At 36.0% G+C, this 16668-nt stretch overlaps 1 protein-coding gene across 1 annotated transcript in view; it reads left to right on the top strand.

The window, feature by feature from the left end:
* klhl22 (kelch-like family member 22) overlaps window positions 1-16668 on the top strand; it is a 279020-nt gene that overhangs the window by 241260 nt on the left and 21092 nt on the right. The gene's annotated exons all lie outside the window — the stretch shown is intronic.

The raw sequence follows: 16668 nt of genomic DNA, 5'->3' as shown, positions 1-16668 counted from the left end.
TGAGGAAGATACTATGAAATTAACTGGGGGAACCCATCCTCATCTGGGTGATTAAATGTTTATTATTTCGACATGGTGTTCTAACCTTTCAGTAGGTGTCAATATCACAAACAGTCTACATTTAACACATACTAAGATTGTTAGAACTGGTGTACTACTAGGAATCAATGAGATGAGCTGTTAATGGACATTATAGCAAACTATAGTTGCATGTTGGCTTTCTGATTGTGGTTGTGGGTTCAAATCCCAGCACCACCAAGCTGCCACTGATGCCCCCTCAAGCTAAGGCTTTAATAAGATGGATGTTAGTGGAAAAGTGTGTCTGCCAAATGCTGTAAATATAAACTTTATATAGAAAGACTTTTTACTTTCTTATACACTTTTGGCCCCTTCTTCAGGTCCAAAAACTCACTGAGACAATATAAGGAAGAAACCAAGAGAGGAACTGGGGGGAACCATTCTTATCTGGATGATAATAAATAATAATATAATTATAGATAATTCTATAATTCTATACCCATCCTTAACTGGGTGGTAGCTTTTCCAAATAATAATTCCTTTCTATAACTGTGTACTCTGTGGTCAAAAAGTCAAAGCAGGAAATTTGTTATAGTCTAAACATAAAGTCTGTTTTGTTGAAATCAGTTGTTCACTGGCAGAGATTTCAATGCAAATGTGTCTGTGGCAGTTGCAGTCCTGAAGCTATCTCACCAAGTCCGAATCAGCGAGTAGTTTCCAAGTGATAAGAACTCCAAATGTCCAACCAGAACTTCATCATAATAAGGCATCAGAATGGATCAGACCAGTCTGGAGAGCCAAAAAAGGATGTCATGTTGGAAATCAAGTTGTTCTTGTTGTCCAGGTGGTTTACAGGTACATTGCAATAGATAAGTAAAGTTCGATTTGTGGCATTCTGTAAATAATTTAAATCTTAGGTTGGTAGATGAATTTCCACCATAAAGTTGATTATTTAGAAATAACAGCAAAGGTTTTTCTGCTTCCTACGGTATAACTACAGCAACTTGTCAGTAATTACAGTTAAAGAAAAACTTTGTTTGTTTTTTTCTCATCTATTTCTAGTTGCACTAATTAAGTGAACACATTACTTTCTGCTATACTTACAACATGTTTTGACAGTTTTAGTTTAATTTTTCCCCCACACTCAATAAGGTCATCTTAACTTATTTAACCATATCAATGATAATATTACATTATCTTTTTTTTCTTAAAATCTATTATTAATATTCAAATATGTAATAAAGGGGCTGAGACATTCTATTAGAATGGACACATTAATGGAAACACATATTTAATGAGAATTATAGTTGGCACTATCAGAGCTCATACATTTTTTCTTTTAAAAACACCTGATTGATCAGAATTGCAAATTCAAGAGCACGGTGGAGTAAAACCTGTATAACAAATATAAATAAAGCATATAAAAAAAAAATATGGTGATGCATGTCACTGTGTACATTCCTTCCAATGTGATGTAAGAAGTGTGTTCTTCTTTCACAGAGAGATCCTGGGAAGTTGGCTCTATTGTTTCCAGTGCATTTATGCCTAAATACTTTTTAGAGGTAGCCATGCAAGAGACTCCGCAGCTAATGTGCTGCGTTTAAAAAGATCCGTCTGATCAGCCTGCAAGTCACAAAATCAAAAAAGTAGGTTGTCTTGTGAAAGGTCTTAGCTAACAAGCAGGCCTTAGGAGAGGCAGAGTCCTTCATCCCTCAGTACCTGTCTCAAAATCAATCATGGTTGAAATTGGACCCAATTCTCCATGTAACTTTGCAAATACCATTAACTATGGAACTCATGCATGGATATTCAAGACAGGAAATCTTTGTGGTCAAGGTCAAACTTCTATCCTTTTGGAATTAAAAAAAGACTAGGAACAGGGTTTAACTGTTTCTTTAAGCACTTGCTTTTCTTACTGTCTTACAATTGCTGAATATCTGCAATGCCTTGAAGCTAAGCAGCTCTTTTAAACAATGGTCTACTGTTTAGAAAAAGTTTATAAGTAGAATTGTCTTGTACAAAGTTTAGACGACAAATACAGTATTGAATTATTGAATACATCTATTATAAGAGTTTATTTATAGAAAATGTAATAAAAAATACAATTGTAATTAAATTACATAAAAACTTACAGCCATTTGTCCACTTTACCTACAATCAAAATAGGCTATAAAATTTTAATTGAATCCCAATATCATGCAAAAAACTGATATCGATAATTTTTTTGCAGTATATTTTGAAGCTGAAAAAATAATAATAATCACCAACATTGATGTGGATTATTTAAGTTGACATAGCACCTGTGAGCGATCACCTTTAAACCAGATGCTTTATATCGCGAAATGTATTAACAAATCGGTCATGTTGATTTGAGGTTTTAATCTTCAAAAACACTGATACTGTAAGTATAATATTTAATCATTCCACATATAACCAATGAATATCCTGGTTTCTGTGACAGTGAAGCCAGCATTCCCAAGCCATCTGTATTAAATAATGTAATATAAGCTGTGATTATAAGTTGGAAAAAAACATATAACCTGGACTTTTTCATTTAACACAATCGCTTCTCTAAGGACTTTATGGAATTCATTCATGGAATTTCTTCCTGAATGTAATTCACACATACTCTAGTTTCAAATTCCAGCTTTTATACTTCAATCACAATTGGAATGAAGCACTTTTTTTCGAGACTGAAGCGACTAATCGTTTTAATGGGTCGTGTAACTTTGTATAACTTTTAGCACTGAAGGGTGTCATGAAGTCTGAGATTACATTTAAACCGAATAATTTGCAAAAAAACGATACTCTTTGCACTTTGTCAGGTGCAAAGCTGGCAGTTATAATCCTCCTGCCATGTTAGTGATTTATATTCAATCCAAAACTCTTCTTCAGTTTGTTCCTCTGGGAAAAACCCATTGTAGGAACCAACAACGATGTCATCCTGCAAGACAGCATTCTAAGGCAGGTACAAAAAAAACTATTAAAAGAACACTTAATTTGATGGCTAAGTCTTACAAAACAAAGACCTGCTGTGTTTTCCTAAAGAATTACCTTAATGTATTGAGCTGACCAGTGTATTTAAGTGAAAAGTCTATTTTTCAATTAAAACAAGCCCCTCTGTAATTGACATTTCCTGTCCATGTGCTTTGCCCTCTATTGATTCACTTGTTTGAGCAAAATTGCCAACAGATGCTGGACTGTTCCTTTTCTCCACTAGGACATGTAATTGTCACATCCTTTATCAATTTATGTAATAAATGAAAAAGTCAAAGACATCTGACATAACAGGGTTAAGGACAGTTTTGGTGATCCTGGAACTGGTGTTTTAGTGGCTTTAGTGACTGTTAGTCTGAGGTTTAGAATATCCAATATATCAAAAATATTGAAACTCCATCTTTGTGAATGAGAAACAGGGGAAATGATTTAAAATACACAAAAATAAAACTTAATTTGATATTTTACCGTCATAGAGCGAAAAACAACAGCACAAACAAACTTATAAACTCTATAATTATAAAGACACCGAATGTCATGAGTTAAAGTCAGCGGCTGCTTTCTTTCTAGCCCAAAGTGTTACTTCAAGCAGTGCTCCATTCAAGCCAACTCAAGAGATTCATATTATTTTAGGGCTAATTTATTAAGATGTGCTCTATAGGCATATCCAAGTATCAGCAGGGACTGTTGCGAAAGTGCATGTGAAATACAGTATGTTTTAAAGATTATTATTTGAATGCCTTTAGTAAATAATTCAAGCCACCAGTGTTTAATCAGTGTAAAAATCATACCAAATAAAAGTCCTGTAAATTTTCAGTTTAAATAAAAGAAGTTTTCTCAATAACCTCCTTGCTTTTCAAACCGTACATGACATAATATCTAGATTTATTTTCACTGTTGCTGAATTCCTTTCAACCCTTCCTGTCAATATTGCGACCAGCCATTAGTAGTTTTAAAACTAGACTCAGTGAAATGAACCCCATTTTCTCATTTATTGAGCTTCTTTTCCAGCCCTCTTAACAACAACCCTTTCAACCCATACAATAACATCAATAGCTCTAATAGCTAGCGTTTCTGAAACCCCCTTTAAAAACCATTCCTTCAAAGAATACGAGCGTCTGAAAGCAATGGAAGCGAGGGAGATTTCTGAACTAATAAACAGCATGACTGACAGGCAGGCAGAAACACTGCTGTGTTCTTTGAAAAATGGCACTCATAATATACCGAATTTGCTAAAACATACAGCAGCAGAAAAATTTGTTTACCTCTGTTAGGCGGCTCGGAAAGATGCTGTCATTGGCCGGAGGATATTTTTTCAGCAGTTTATTATTAAAGGATATAAATAGCTGCTTTTATTGTGTTTTATAGTGGTTTATTTGAAATTGACCTTGTGACTGACTGCTCTGTTCCCACTGCTGTGAAATGGCTTTGTTCCAAATGATGGGAACTTGGGAACAGGTCCCTCAGGACTCACTATGATCCTCAGATCAACTGTTGTCATGCTATCTGGGTTTTTTTTCTTCATTTCAATAGGAAGACAAATATATTCGGGGTCAACCAAATGTCACCTTTGGTCAATGATTGAGAACAATTGTGCTGTCAGGACAGATGCAACTATATCATTAATATTCTACTTTCAAAATCATCTGGATGACCTTTGTTCATTTGACAAAAAAATTATGTTGGGGGGGGGTGAATTCTTATTTTATCACTCTTTATTTAATTGCATTTAATGTAAAAGCTCAAATGTAGCTATGTTTTTTTTTTTTTTTTTTCCAAGTCACACAGCTAGGTACGAAATGGAACAGGGAACAAATAAAAAGAAACTTAACTAGGATACATTTCAATGAATAGATTTCACTATGAAGATGGATCAGGGGGAAACATGTAATATTGACCTCAGTCTACACAACAGGAGATCTGTTTCTGCCCTTGCTCTAAATGTGGCAGGAGACATCCATAAAAGGACCCATCTAAAATTGCTTCTGACAATTCTCAGCCAAACAAGAGATTATGACCTGAGTGACACGACTCACCCTCTGTATATTCCAATTTCACTGACTCAAAATGTTCTAAGGTGTGCCATTTCTTGGTCCGTCAGCTAGTCGTTTTTCTACAAATTCTGCTAAGAGGTTTTTATGAATGGCTTATATGTAAGAAATAAAACGCTCTGGGTGTGGTGTTATAAGAAAATAATCAAGAACAAGGTGGTGTGATATGGCCTAATGATAAAGCGGAGTTAACCCTAAAGTTCATTATCGTTCTATAGCAGCTTATCCTAAAGTGCTTTTCTTTTACACCACACCTATTTGGCGATAATGTAATGTCTAGGAAAGAAATAATTTCCTGCTATCACTTTCGTTATATAGCACCTATAAAGTCATTCTCTCACCAGCCACCAACATATATATATATATATATATATATATATATATATATATATATATATATATATATATATGCAAACAAATATGCTTTAGAAACACTTCATATTAAAGTTTTAAACGTCAAAAAGGGATCATGTGGACAACATAAATAAGACTTCTTGAGCGGTAAAGCAAAACCATAGAGTCCATGTCTTTTTATTTTTTGCTGCACCAGAGGAAATCACAATTGCTAAAAAAAAAAAAGTTGTATTTATTATTAAGGCTTATATTTATTACTGTGTTTGACTGGTCACTTCATTTCAATCCAAACTTCAATAATTCAAAAACAATTCAGCCCCATAAAAAAATTTCAACTTGGACCTAATGTGCTCTTTTAGTTCAAAATTCAGAAGTAAACAACTTTATGGCTCCAATAAATACCCAGAATGTTACTGTACACATTTAGATAATGTGTAAGTCTAATGTTTAAATAGTTCGTGAAATAAATCTGTACTGGAGGCAGGGGAGGCTGTTGAGGAACATTTCAATGCTGAGTCAATCAAACAAATCCATGGCATACACTCCAACGTTGATGGATTTGTCATTTCACTAGTCATGCAACAGTGGTAATACATCATACTGATAATCTGAGATGTATACACCGATTAGGCATAACTTTAAGGCCACCGATGAGGTATAACATTATGACCACCTGCCTAATATTGTGTTGGTCCCCCGTTTGCTGTTAAAACAGTCCTGACCCATCGAGCATTAACAGCATTAACTTCTTCAGTAAATTGAGCTACAGGAGCTCGTCTGTTGGATGTCCATGACCCTGTAACTGGTTCACCACTGTTCCTTCCTTGGACCACTTTTGAAAGATACTGACCCCTGCAGACCGGGAACACCCCATAAAACCTGCAGTTTTGGACGTGCTCTGACCTAGTTGTCTAGCCATCACAATTTGACCCATGTCAAACTCGCCTAAATCCCTACGCTAACACATCAACTTTGAGGACAAAATGTTCTCTTGCTGCCAAATACATCCCACAGATGTAACAGGTGCCATGATAACCAGATAATCAGTGTTATTGACTTCACCAGTCATTATGTCATAATGTTATGCCTGATTGGTGTATATAAAGTGTAGGTGTAGAAGGGCAGTATTGGGACATGTGATGAATCCTGTGATCAGCCTCATTCTAAAGGATTTTAGGAACTTGAGATAGACTAACGTGACAAGGCCCCAAATAAATCATTATCTGTTAGGAAAAACTGGGGAAAAAAATCATTACACCTTGCATCTAATTTCAAATTAATCACACCAAATCAGCCTTTCCTGACTGCATACAGACCATTCAGAACTCCTATATTTTTTAGGAATTTTGGCCAGTGCCTAAAAGATATTACTGAATCACAGGAAATTATAGAGTAGATTCTCTGTGTGACTCACTCTTGCACTGATCTCGCTTTAGTTCAATCAGTCTAGTAATGGCGAGCATGACTTGTTGCCTGGAGAATAAAAAGGTTACATTGGGCCAGGAACCAAAGAAAAAGAAGTAAGCGTGCGGCAGAGTGATGGTTTGGAAAGGAACGGGTCTGGGTCCAACACCAAACTGTTATTCACCAGCAGAAATCAATACAACACTAATGAAGAGTTTGAGCTGACTGTTGGCACTGTGGCACCTTCTTCCCACACACCACACAGACACACACACACACACACACACACACACACACACACACACACACACACACACACACAAGCACACCCAAGCACAAGCACAAGCACAAAGCGCACCAAGCATCAATGCACTATTTATAACGCAGAAGGAAGGAAGCCCACTGAAAGCACATCATTTCAGTCAAATCAGAATGGAACAAATAAGTGATTTTCCAACCAAAGGTCGTTCTGGAGGAGTTACAGCTCATAAAATGATCAACCTGCCATTTGTGTCTGGTTCGCCATTCTAATGTTAGCACAGGGACCTTGCAGAGCTCAGCATTCAGGTCGCCAAACGACTTTCTAGTAATAAACATGTCTTGACAAGAGCAAGCTGGCTGCCCTCAAAGTCTTCCGGTCACAAAGCTGGAGACGTCACACATGCTGAAATTGGACATTTTTTGTTTTGTTTTTGCTGCCTCACTGTGATTATTTGTACTTCTCCAAAAGTATTATACTGTGTAGCAGTGTAATTATAAATGGCAAGTCAAACTGGACTGAACAGATTTTTAAATATTATACATGTTGCTAAAATATTCTTTATGCCTTTGAATCCAATATACATTTGTTTATTTTCACATAAGCACAGTTAAGGTTTATGTACATCAATCAGGCATAACTTTATGACATTATAACATTATGAATGGTCTAACAAATAACACTGAATATCTCTTCATCATGGCACCTGCTAATAGGTGGGATATATTAGGCAGCAAGTGAACATTTTGTCCGTAAAGTTTGTATATGTTAGGGTAAGGATTTAAGTGAGTTTGACATGGGTCAAATTGTGATGGGTCAGAGAACGTCTAAAACTGCAGGTCTTATGGGGTGTTCCTGGTCTGCGGTGGTCAGTATCTATCAAAAGTGGTCAAAGGAAGGAATGGTGGTGAACCACTTATAGGGTCATGGACATGGATCATCCAACAGACGAGCTCCTCTAACTCAAATTGCTGAAAAAGTTAATGCTGTTATTGCTCGAATGGTCAGGAATGTTTTGGCAGTAAAAGGGGGACCAGCCCAATATTAGGCAGGTGGGCATAATGTTATGCCTGATCACGTAGAAGTCTCACCCATTTTCAGCACAGCACATCTTGTTGTTTAAAAGCCTGTCTCCACAACTGTCCTCTCAATGCTCTGTTTCCTAATGTGTGTACCTGTTCTCAGTAAAGTCATTGATTATTTTGTCTGTTAAAACCTTCTGTCATTTGTCTATTTAAGAAATCTCATTCTGGTCATGTGTGTTAATGAGCCTTATTTTTGTACCTTTCAGTTTCATTATAAATGTTTGTTATACGGCCTGTGATTTTACCTCTTTTTCTAATTTAGATTGCTTTCTTAAAAACCTTGATATAAAATCGACTAGTGTACTGCCTCAATTTATTACAAGAATTTGGGAAACACGGACTAGTTGACAACTACAGTCAAAGGAAATGCACTAAGGCAATGCAGATAAATCGAAAATAAGGACGGCAAAATTATTTGTTTTCTTGTTTTATTTCCCAATTTGTTCATGTATTTCCATTTATTTGCAAGATCTTAATGTCAAATGACTGCTTATAACTAGTGAGGGAGAAAGGAGGGTGAAATATGCTTCCTCAGAGGTTTGAATCCAGACACTAGATCTTCTTAAAATCCTTATTATGTGACATCACAAGGCAGTTGAATACACACTCAGAGAAAAGTGTCTCTTCCACATACAAGAGTTACAGACAGAGCATCCTCCATTGCGCAGAAAGAGCCTTCGTATAAATAATAGGACGATGTTAACAGGAAACCTTCTGGAATTAATTAGGACACTATAAACAGACTTTTTCAGACAATATAGAAAACCAGTTCTATCATAGTTTGTTTAATTGATTTAGCAGAATTAAAAAAATTTCTATACCACAATCATCTATTAAGTAAGTACTCATTGGGGTGCAGTCCCTTAATGTAAAGAAAATTCCCTCTTTACAAATATTAACAGTGTAGCAGGATATATCATTCTAATCCTTTTGTATACAGGTAGTCCTCAACTTACGATGACTTCGTCGTAACTTGAAAATATCGTAAGTCAAGACTTGGCCTAGCCTACCCACGAGTCTTAAAGAATGTTGATAAGTATGAGGTAGTATGGTGTAATTTGATAATAATTTAACAAATTACAGTACATAACTTAGCAAAACAGAAATGTATAGTACAAACTATAGTATAAACTATATAGTATATATATGTAGGTGGCCGGTGTGGGTGTGTGGACAAGCATTGGTTCATGAGTGGAGGCTGGTGTATACTTTGAAACATCTTCCTGTGGCGCGAAACTTACAATGACAGTTGAAACAAATGAAAATTCACAATTTTGTAATATCACTATCATCAATGTAAGATAAAATTAGCATCATTCAAATCTTCGCAACTCTGGGACCATCTGTAGCTAATTGCCATGCAGTTTGACAGTTATAGTGACATCCTAGATCAGTTTGTGAACAATGGACTACTTTTCAATTCCTGGTCAAACAGTAAAAATTAACCAGCTCTAGAACAGAAATGTTCTTGTACTGTTTAATTTCATACACACAAAAAGCAGCAGAAGAAAATATCATGTTTGGATACTGGACGCAACCCAAAACATAAACCACTGTCCCCAATCTACACTTGGAATTCCCAGTTACCACTGGAAATGAGACGCTAAAGAATAACTAAGATACTGATGTTATGACTGCACTCCAAGTGCAAGGACAGGTTGTGTAAACAACAGAGAAACCAGATTGGATGTTTGAAAAGCTTAATCTTTTAAGGTGCTCAAATGTTTTTTAAAGCACATGCCTTAAAATTTTATTTCCATTGCAATTATCTTGGATGTGTGGATGATTTTTCACATGTGACGTCGTGCGCCGGCTGCTGATGTGACATCGGGTTTTTGGTGAAGGAGGACGTTTAGACTGAGACACATCCAAAAGCAACACTTGAACTCCGTCTGACACGATGTTATATTCGATGATTTTGAGAAACCTCTTCCATTTTCCTGGAAAGAACTGGGGTTCTCTCCTACATTGGGGCATTAATCATGATTCTGGTTATTTGTGTAATGTATTTCTTTCCTTTTTCTTTTTTTTTTTTTGGTGGGGGGGTTCTTATTGGATAAATTAGATTAGAAACAATAATGCATACATTTCAGCATGAGATTTCAGCTTTTACTACTTGAAAACTGTTATTCTCTAGAAATAGATTGTAAATCTAACAGGAGTTTGACTGAAGCCCTGTAATTTGCCATAACAAAATCACAGGACTTGAAGTGAGACGAGATTCGTTAGTTGTCATATCGAATTTGGGGGTCAAACACAGGGTCAAAAAAAAAAAAAAACAGTGAGGTCAGATAAAGGTGATGTAGACAAGCAAATACAAATAATACATTTAAGGAAGTTAGACTAGAATAGTACACCATGTAAAATGAGCCCTTGCTAAAAATAAAAACCCACTTCATTATCTTTTTTTTTGTTAATGACCAGCTCATATTTGTAGCTGTCAGCTCACATAATTTTCTGCCCTGTTTTCTTTCAGTGAACAGCTGTGCACTGACACTCATATGAAGCAACACATTTGCATCTCTTCAGTTACGCTCCACTAAATACAATAATGACAATAACGACTGTGAAAAATGTTCTACACCTATTTCCAGCAAGTCATTTGTTCCCTTCGATTTTTTATTTCCCCATCAGGCATTCGGACTCATTATAACTGGGCCGCAATGTATTCTGTAGGTCAAACACATTTTAGTCATAAAGTAAAATGCAATAAACTGGGAAGGCGACGCTGAAAAAATACAACTATTAAATTTCAGTAATAAACATTTCAGTGTTGTCTATAAATCCATCCATCAATTCATCCATTCATCAATCCATCTATTGAACAAAAGCAGCTACCCAAAAAGCACTAGCTATCACATGTCCCTCTAGCGGCCATAATTTATCCATTAGTTATCCATTAATCATCCATTTATAAGCCATGGATCCATCTACATATCCATCAATCCATCCATTTAACATCTGCCATCCATATATATATATAGCTAATCAACCAGTTATTCATCCATACCCTAATCTATATCTTCATTAATTAATTTATTGATTCATTCTTTTATCACTCCAACATCTATTTTCCATCTCTTGCCCATGTATCCAACCACCCATTATCCAACCACAGTTTATAGCCATCTTTAGGTTATTCATCCAACATCCAGCCATCCATTCAGTAGAAAAATTACATAAAGTACCATATAACTTTATACATACATCTTTCCACCCATCTATCCATCCATCTATCCTTTTCTCTTGTTCAGAATTCACTGCATTTTAAAAACACGTTCTGTGTTCTAGCTCTTTTTCCTACTGCACTCCTCACATGAGTAGGCACAGGGATGGAGGTGACAGAGCGAGTCCTCCTACTGATTTTGTGCTTCAGCCTGAGGTAGCAGGTGCCATCTGAGTATCATGTGGGAAGCTGGGCCACTGATGAACCTAATAATATGCCACAGATTCATTCATTCGTGCATATTTCAGATAACAGAACACATGTACAAAGTAAAAATAAAAACAACTTAAATGCATTATGGTTCAACAAAAAAATCATACAGTAATATATGTATATTTTGCACAGTTTTACATTCCTGCTGAGTGACAGTCTTATTGAAGCACTCAAGGGAGGTGTTGTCTGTGAGCCCAGATATAGCTTTCATACGCTGGTATGCTCCCACTCGCTTCTACAAGTTGGTCATTCCCTCCAAGGAAATGTTCTCCATGAAGTCAAATGGGTTCTCTATTCTGTAGATCTTGTTGAAGCATATAGCAATCTAATACATATCAGTATTTATATCCTATGTCTGAAGAAAGAACAGCAGCAGTGCCCCCTTGCAAAGGTTAAATATTTATATATCTGAAGAGAAGAATCATTGTTATCATCCATGCTGTTTTCTAGATTTATAAAGCATTTCAACACATACACATACACAAACACTGTCTGTGCGTTTTACATTCATGCGAAAATAAATGAATGACGTGAAATTTGATGCATCGTGGGAAGAAAATCTCACATGAGAATGAAATAGATGTGCGTTAAAGTGTAAAAAATGTATTTATTAATCGTGTATTTTTCAAAAATGTTATGATAAATATCTAAATGCAAGCCATGTGAAATATCCGTGTGTGAAAATACGTGAAACGTCACACGTTTTTGGAAAAGGAAAGCAACCATTAGCATTTGCAAATAATTCAAACATAACAGAAAACAGATTTAAAAAAAATAATATAAAAAATTTAAGTTTCCTTTTAATAAACCACAGCTGGTACATTCATATTAAGAAGATAAATTTTTTTTTTTTTTTAAACCTAAACAATTATAAACAATAATTACATAATAACAACCTCTATAACTTTCAAGTCGAGCAAGCTTCTTTGATTAAACCCATCTGGAAGCTCATTCTGCCAGTAGTCTTTCTGTTTAAATCTCCATTTACTCGAGATAGAGCGACATCTGCCCATCTGGTACTTACACAATTGTACAAGCTGTGCCGAGTTATTTGGAGGAAAATGACGGACAGAAATCATCAGCTAGCAAGATTTTTTTACTCTGAAGTCTGCTGAACTTCTGGACATGTAGTTCCTTCTTTCCTGCCCACTTCAACATTGCTTTGTCACTGTGATCCAGATCACTGCCTTCAAGTCTACTGAAACTTTCTACTTTTGTTCAGGAGAAAATTGAGGAATGAATGTTAGCTTATGAAATAAATTGGGGTTGAATTTCCAACTTGAAAAAAACTTCCTGAAAATTCAACATTTGAAAAAACTGAAAAGTCAAGTTAGGCCTGAGGAGAAAAGTTTATCAACATGTATTATTAAAGTTATTACAAAATAAGTTCTGTGTAGAGTTTTCAATGGGATCAATAGACAGAGCGCTAATCACTTGCCGCATAATTACAATAGTTGAAAAAATGCTAGTGGCAGGGATGTTAGGTCAATCTTAGAATGAAGTTTAAGATTCAGTCAAAATAATTGTGTAATTGTGTAAGTAAATTGGTTAATGGTCACATTTTTACTTTCTGGCACATCATTAAGTACTCATGTGCTACACCTTCTGAGCTCGTTTTCTAAACAATAGTTAGCCATGGTTAACACGTGTTAAAACATGTTTCCTCCTGTTCTTGTGCTCATTTTAGATGAGACCCTGTAACAATGCATAAAGCAAAGCTGGCTATGCCTCGGTCCCCAGCCCACATTTCCAGCAGTCCCTGGAGAGAGCGAATTAACAGTGAGTGAAGGGCTGACACGTTCATGAGTGATGGATGCTCCGCTCAGCCTCCAGATCTGACATGTTAAATCTGTACCCATACATCTAGAAATGACGGTTAAAGGTTTTCTCTCTCTCTCTCTCTCTCTCTCTCTCTCCCTCTCTCTCTCTCTCTCTCTCTCTCTCTCTCTCTCTCTTTCACTCACACACACACACACACGCACTCACATAAACTATTCTCCTCTCTCTGCCTGCTAGTGTCTGCTTCATGAAGCGAAAACTGTGCTGGAGTAATTGCTGTTTAAAAGCAGTTATTGTCTCCTGCCACACTGAGCCTCAAAGGACAAAGCAATTTCAAATACTGGGAAGCGATGACTCTAAACAAAAAGAAAGCTGTGAAAATGTAAAAGAGAAATTAAGAAAATAAGTAATAGTCTAGCAATGGATGGCTAGCACTCTGCTTTCTAGTTTGCAAAAAAATGCTACTTTACTACAGAAAATTCTTTTTTTTTTTTTTTTGACATTTTTATCTATTTTACATGTATATACAGTATATCTAAATGGTGTAAGTGTAGATTTTGATACAATATGGTATTTTAGATTGCTCTGTTTTGCTAAATTATGGACTGTAATGTGTTTAATGATTAATATGAAATCATGATTAAGAAATGACAGTATACTACCACCATACTGGTCACCATCATATATATACTGTATATATATATGATGGTGACCAGTATGGTGGTAGTATTTGAGCAGGCTCCCAAAGGCATACAACTGATTTAAATTCGCATACACATAATGGCACTAAATAGTTTCATTATGAATGTATTAATGTAATTTGATCAGATATCTTATACTGAATATATATGAGCTTAATCGCGCTGAAGTGGCCAGCACTTTCATGCAACTGTGTTACGGTTCCCTCTGATGTTACATGAGCAGTGGTTCGAAAACATGACCTTCACCTTTCCAGATTGGTAACTTTCATGTGATCATCAAAATCGGAAACAATATTTCTGGTTTGATTTAAGTTTCATAAAATTATGCTTTTTACTTTACATGAGCCACGGGGAGCTGCTTCAGAATGGTTTACAGGAAGCAGTTATGTCCATTAGGATGCAATGCTTATTGTAAAATAGTATGTCATGGTAGGGATTCAGAGAAGAACTGAGAGGCAAGTGTTGTATAAACAAGATTTAGTGTTTGTAGCTACTTACAGTGAGCAGAGAAGTAATAACCAACAAGAATCAAGGGAGCTCAAGATACCAGTGATGGAGTACATAAAGTACATAAAAATTCCAGTTACCACAGACAAGGAGAAGAGAGGAGTAGAGTTAATAAGAAACTGTCAGCACCTGTAGGTTTGATTGTAGTCTGTAGTCACAAGCTATTATGCAAGTATGTATAGGGCGTATGTAAATTCAGAGCAGTAGAAGATAAGAAAAAAAGACAACGATGGCTGTACCGCAACTTACAAAATACTAAAAACAATCAAACACTCAGTTTTAGCTGGAAGGTCTAAGCTTGTGAGCACACATGCACAAGCATATATTCACTTGTGGTTACAGATTAATAAAACAAAGAGTTCCTGTAGCCGAATATGGTTCGCTTTTTCAGCTCACAATGCTTTAAATAAATGAAAACCATTACCTGAAAGCAGAGCACTAGAGAACTAGAGAACAATACACAGGTGCTTTAATGGGATACAACATAAAGAAGATAAAAGACGAACACACCTCTCTCTTTTTCTGTTCTTATGACTTTATATACTGCATCCTTTCTGCTTCCACTCAGAGCCACTTAAGCAGGGAAAGCAATGCATTTGTGAAACCGAGAGCTTTCCTTCCTTCTCAAAAGTCGTGGTTGATCTCTGTACCCAGCCCAAGACCACCACATAAGAGGCAATTTAATCAGGATCCTTTACCATACAGCAAATGACATTTTATTGGAGATGCAAAATCGAATTATTGGCCAATAGACAATGAGCTTAAAGTAGTCGACTCTGACATGTTTCATGGAGGTCCTTGAACTGGCTTTGGACATTTAAAATAGAAACAAAGATGATGCATTTCCTTACTTAAAACTAATGAAGCCTGCATGAAGAAAGAAGGCAGACCTATGCTGAAAGACTTAAAAGGAGTGGAAGAGTCAATGTGAGCAGGATATATTTATTAGTTTCCCTTTCTTGGGAATTTAAATGCATGAAGTAAGAAACACCTGCTTTATAAATAGTTACAGTGATTAAGCAAATGGAATAATGGAACACAAATGGGATAAAAAAAGAAGGGAAAACATAACGAGACTGGATCATATTTTAAAATGCGGTTTGAATGTGCTGAATGTTTTCAACTGCAGTGATAAATTTCAATCTCGGAGAGATGCCTGGAAGAGTAAAACAGAAAACCGTTGCATATTTGCATAATTGAGCATTAAGTGCATAACAGATTAAAGGTTGTTAAAGTAAAAACAAATGGCAAGGTGGCTTTTCTGCTAATGTACCAATATTATACAATCTAGAAAAAAACTCACATTTTTGTAAAGACAGGGATGAGCCCAAACGTTTGCATTGGTTGCATTTGCGAAACCAAGTTTTTGTTGTTAATAAGGCATTTAAAACAGGGTTGCTAAGGGTTACAAAGCCCATCATGCTAGCCAATTTATCTTATTTTTTTTTTAAAGTTTTATTGTTAATGTTGGACTGTTCTTAAGGAACTGATCAACTAACCCCCTGGGTAAAGTGTTCCATGACATGTATTTGCATACTAAAGCATAATTAGCTCTTATATAACGCAATAACACTCACCTCTTACACAAATCATGTGTTCGGCATTAACCTAACCTATGTTAAGCTTCTTTCTGTTCACATCTATTTACTATCTGAGGTAGACATTTTTATGCGTACAGAGGAAGAGAAATTGATTTGGTCTCGGACATATTCAAAATACATTTTCAAGAAAAGTAAGACATCGTGAGGAGATCGGCCAACCCCCGAAGCTAGCTATCTCAGCCCGGGAAAGGGTTTGTTTACCACTTTCAGACCAGTGAATACGAGCGGTACCACTGGATTACAGCCTTTGAGGGGCGGTGCAAATTATGAATCTGCATCTGTGGTGAGAAGGTTGTATTTTTCATTTATTATGTTTTTGTCATGTTATTGACAGATATTGATTCTGAACTGCTCCAGATGTTGTAGGTGCACAGTTGTGGTTGTAGTGTAGAGGTTTGGAGTCTTAACTGGGTTCTTGCTTTAGTAAAATGGTATTTAACCACCATATGTGAAATTTCTCTCTCTCTGTAATG

Source organism: Silurus aristotelis (genome assembly GCF_946808225.1).
Source record: "Silurus aristotelis genome assembly, chromosome: 11".
NCBI lineage: Eukaryota > Metazoa > Chordata > Actinopteri > Siluriformes > Siluridae > Silurus > Silurus aristotelis.
This window is presented reverse-complemented; position numbering and strand designations above follow the sequence as displayed.